The sequence below is a fragment of the Bidens hawaiensis genome, unplaced genomic scaffold (genome assembly GCF_021521415.1).
Source record: "Bidens hawaiensis isolate Kalapana, Puna unplaced genomic scaffold, B.hawaiensis_p1.1 tig00009447_1, whole genome shotgun sequence".
Lineage (NCBI taxonomy): Eukaryota > Viridiplantae > Streptophyta > Magnoliopsida > Asterales > Asteraceae > Bidens > Bidens hawaiensis.
Window position 1 is genome coordinate 907100 of NW_027491701.1, and position 5709 is coordinate 912808.

Below are 5709 nucleotides of genomic sequence, written 5' to 3' on the forward strand. Positions count from 1 at the left end.
ATGGATAAAATTAAGGAGGGAATTCAAAATTTTTGGGTAAACGATGGTGATTTTTTAGACGCAAATCATTTTTTTTTAATAAAGAAAATTATAACTACACGTAAGTAAAACTAGTGCGGTTCGGTATGGTTTTGAATTAAAATCAAACCGATAATCAAAACTTTTGTTTTTGGATATTTGAAACTGTTCGGTTTGAGATTTTTTTCAATTTTGGTTTTTGTGATTTCAGTTTTGGTTTTTTCGATTTTTCCAATTTGAGCCTGGAAATTTTAGGCTGAAAAGAAAGTTGGTCGAAAATAATGAATTTAGGCCTACATAATTTTGTTAATTGTTGACTAATAGATTATTATACATTTGGCCTAAATTGCGTTACATATTTATTAAATTACTTAAAATAAAAAACTAGAAATTCTTGTCGCACTTCTAATTTTTGTCTCAATTTATATTTTAACATTTTCCTATAAACTATAGGTATAAATGCTATATAAAAGTTATATGTGTAACGATTTACATAAATTATAAGTGTTAAATATTCTTTAAACTCTTGTATGTTGTAAATATCCGAATTTTACTACGATTGCTTAATCGTCGATTAAAGCCAATATTATCACTTATATCAATTCACTAACCAATGTTGAACTCAATGGTAAATATTGACGTCCATTTATCATTATTAATTAATATTGACTATTTTTGTTTCGAAGTTTGAAACTACACTTAATTCTTGAGTGACCATTTTCTGAGAAGAGATGTCCACTGAGATCTGAGTATCCCTCAAACATTGACCCCCATTGAAAAATATTGACTATATAAACCATTTTTGATCAAAAACTAACTATAGTTGATAACTCGATACCCCTGATCAATTTCAACTATACTTAACCGTCATTGATCAGGATTTGCTCTAAATGCCCCAAATGGACCCTAATTTCTTCTAATTGATACAAGTTAATATTGACAAGCATTAACACTAATTGCTCGTATTGACCAACATCATTAATACTCACAATCATTATTCAACACACAAAACATTTCACATAATGATATCAGTCCTTGATCAATATTTTAATTAAAAATATTAAGAAATAATTTCACGGTCCACTATGTTCCTTCTTTAATATAAACTCGGTATTAGTCACTAGCATAACTCATGTAATAATTAGTTCCTAGTGCCCTTGCAAATAATATACAAGTCCCATATACTATATACTTGAAACTATATACTATATACTTGAAACTATTAAAGTGGTCACGGATGCTCTACTCACTAATGGATTAATTGACACTTAGGAGACACTGAAAATCAATCCTACACATTTCATATACAAATTGCATTTTAGACTAGCTATTAGTCTCCAACTTGGGGTTTTACATAATCTATTAAATCTACTTTTCAGTCTCTACTATATTTCGTTTGAATGTTAAGAGTTATTTGAGACTGAATATGAGTCCCTACTTAAATCATATATAAAACTCTTGAAAAAGAGTAGAGCTTGCGTAAAATATTTAGAGACTGAAAATTAGTCATTGATCCTTTCATATGCAAAAGGCGTTTACAAACGAATATCAGTCCCCTATTTAACCCGTTTTGAAAATATTAAGAGCTAATTTTTAGTCCCTAATACATTTTTATGTGTTAGAGACTGATGATCAGTCGCCATGCATCTGCCCCATTTCTCATTACGTACTAAAGAGTGAAATTCAGTCGCCAATAAGTTGCCCTTTAAAACTTTATATTGCCTAGGCATATTTGTAACTGAAATTCAGTCTCAAATAAGGACCTACAATATTAACACTGATCAATCACCAATATTAAACATAAAAAATTCAGTCCCCAAAATATCAGTGATTGATAAATCAGTCTCCGATATTATGTATCTGAGACTGATATATCAGTCGTTGATAGTTTAGTGTCTAATGGTCACTTTTTTTGTAGTGATATATTCAAAATACCTACAAATCAACAATTACAAACTAAAAAATTTAAAACTAAGAAACTAACAAAAACTAACAAATCAAAATCAATAATCTAACAAACTAACACTAAATTTAACAAATAACTTAACAATTAAGTAGTTAACACTTAACAATTAAGTAGTTAACACTTAACAATTAAGAACAATTAACATTTAACAATGAATTATTACCTTCAAAGTGGGAGGATTCGAGACTTCGAGTAAGAGTAGGCAGTGGCAGGAGGACGGGGATCAAAGACGGGCTGCTGAGTGGCTGATAGAGTGCGGCTATGCGGCGCCGGTGGTGACTGGTGAGGGGCTGAACTCTGAAGTGGTAAGGGGGAAGAGAGCCAGAGAGGTGTTGTCACACTGTGTTGGTGTGCTTGTGTTTTAAAAAAAACCCTAACATCAGTTAGGGTAAATTAGTAAAAAAAAAATAAAAAAAGTTAAAAAAACGGGAATCGAACTTGCGACCTCCGGGTTACAAAACCAACAACTTACCAGCTGGACAAGCACTTCACATAATTATAAGGTGGTTAATTTCTAATTTATAGGGTGGTTTCTTTATTATTTTCTATATACAATTACATTATTATTTTGAAACTCGGGTGGTTCCGAGGAACCACCCATTTCAACCGTAGATCCGCCCCCTGTGCGTACCTATATAACTAGAAGGAGGGGGGGGGGGGGTAGACGCCCCTCTTAATGTTTTTATATTTGATATTATAGATACATGAAAATCCTAAGGCCCCCTACCCCAAAACAATAAAATTTTACAATTGCCCGCTTAAACATTTGAAACTCATGAAACTTAAAAACCAACTCCTAACAAAAACAATTTAAAAGTGTTAAAATTCACTTTAGTACAATTCTAATATAAAACACTAATTATAGGTCATTTGAGCGTATCTAAATAGATACTATGTTTACATATGGATCCCTACGTCGTTACATTCCATTTAGGATTAGGAATAGGCGTAATCGGACCTGCTTTTTACATATCTCTCGTTATTTGGGACCCTATTCACCTCTTTGGGCTTCTATTGAATCGAGAAATAGGTTTTATTGTCCATCTTTTTGATATATTGGATATCTATATAAGATGATCCAAAGGAAACTTGGGCCTTTATTACTTGGATCGTATTCGCAATTTATTTGCATACTCGAACAAATAAAAATTTGCAAGGAGCAAATTCCGCAGTTGTGGCAACTCTAGGATAAAATTACCAAAATCCTAATGTTAAAACCATTGTGACTTAGGTCCCAAATTTGTTTAAATTTCATCTAGCCCGATAACCATTAGCTTTAGCCCTTTACTCTTAGGCTTTGTGTACTGGGGCGAGTATTTGGGCGAAAAGGGGCGACAAAGAGGAAGGACACCGCCCACCCCCCGGCGATATTGGGGCGAAAAGGGGCTGGGCGGAGGCTAGTTGTCGCCGTGGAATAAGAAAAAAAATTATTATTTTATTAATATGTGTTATATATATATATATATATATATATATAATTATTATTGTAGCCCCTACACCATTACACCCAAAAAACAAATTCTCACCCCTTGCTGACTCGGCGTCACACGGCGCAAAACGCCCCAATTTTAGCCCCTCAACTACGCATAGCCTTAGGCCTTAGCTTATGATTTCAAAAGTTTAAACCTTGTTAAAATAAATATAAAAAAATCTAGCTGCAACTGAAAAGAAAAAGAACAACGAGTAGCGACAGTGCCCCCTTCGCCGACCGAATTATAAACATAATACTGACTTGGATGGTTAGTTTTTTTTTTGTGTTAATTTATTTGACGAGGGAATAGGGATTGATATTTAATTATACAAGTTATAAACTTAGATTTAAACATATTTTTTTTGTATGAGTAGGCAAATATAAATATATTAGATTTTAATTTTTCATTATGCATTTGTAACGACGTCTAATGTACTTTTGTTAATTGTATAAAACTAGTGTTTTGTCTCGTGCGTTGCGCTGGGGAAGGTTGGTAAAACTCAGACTTTTGTAACAGTAACACCAAAGCGTTGTCGGTCTTAAGCGTTGAGGCGGTAAGTCGACGTGAATTTGGTCGGTTTTAGTTACTTGAGCTTTTGTACAAGAATTATAACAAAAAAATTATAAAAATTAAGATGCACCAATAGGGTGGTCTCGGTCCGTAAAACTCAAGCATTGGTAAAACCCGACTGATGTTGTTCTCGAGCGTTGAGACGGTGAGCTTATACAAATTTGGTCGATTTTCGTCACGTTCATTATGGTAGCAGAACTAAAGCAAAAACAAAAAACAAAAAAGAAAATCGATTATCGGTGGGTTTTCGTTACAGTACCGGAACTAAAACAAAGTGTGGTGAGTTTACGCGAATTCGGCCGGTTTCCGTCGTTCGTTATGATACATGAACTAAAACAAAACAAAGACAAATAAAACAAAAACAAAATTGACATTCAATTGGCTTTCGTTAAACCTTGACGTTGATAAACCTGAGTGTTGTCGGGCCTGGGTATTGTGGCACTAAGTCGACACGAATTCAGTCGGATTCGGTTACGTTCGATACGCTACCGAAACTAAAACCAAAATAATTAGTAAAACACGGTCGTTGGTAAAACTCGAGCGTTGACGGTCCTAGGACTTACGGGGGCTTGTCGACACGAATAAATGTTTAAAAATCAAATTTTAAAACAAAACAAAAAAATAGCTAATTGGGTGCCGCCAAGTGGACCAATGAGGTCCCTTGCGCCACCAAACTCCAAATTTATTATATATAATTTAGTTTTTTAATTTTTTAATATGACCCGAACTGGCCCGAAAAATTATTATATAGCGATAGACAAACGACCACTATGAATTTTGCCCTCATGAAAAAAATTTATGGGTCTGTAACTGCTAATGATTTCATCACTACTAGAAAAGTGAACAATTGCCACCAAAATTTGCTACATTTAAAAAAACGGTAGCACATTTAGTAACCGAATTGTCACGGAAATCCAAGCGGATGGAGATTTTATTACTGTTTATTTTCTATGGCAAATTTGTAAGAATAGTTTGGGTGCTTAGGCCTTCCTTCGTTGAGGGTGTCAACATTGCTTTTTCTAATAATCTTGTGGTGTAAATTAATATTTACATGAACATGAGTAATTTAAGACTTGGAAGAAAAAAGTCGCTCGAGAGTGTCGATGGATTAAAACAAAAGCAGTTGAATTATAAAAACAATAAAAGATAACTAACAACAAAACAATAAAAGATAGCTAACAACAAATTTAATGTAAGCAATAGGATTGAGCGACACTTAAATAACTCTATTAAGAAATTAGCCAACTTAAGTTTAAGTTTTGAATATTATTGACACCAAATTAATGCCGAGATATTCGCATATAAAAATCGACAATATTTGAATTAACATAAACTCTTAAACAGTATTACAGTACTTTGTATGCATGTTTACTTCTAAAATTTAGGAAACCCTAATTAGGTAGCCCCATGCGCAAGTAATCCTAATTAGTTAACACCTCCTATAAATACCACTCATTGACTTCATTCTCTCCATCACACACAACCCACACACACGTACACCTTTACACATTCCACATATTATCCGATTATTCGATCGAGAGTACGATGAACCATATCAACGCTAATGGTTACGAATGCAAGACATGCGGGAAGAGGTTTACTTCTTATCAAGCACTCGATGGCCACCAAGGAATCCACCGAAAGGTTGTTGATCAATTCCGTGACATGAACGTTGCCACAGTG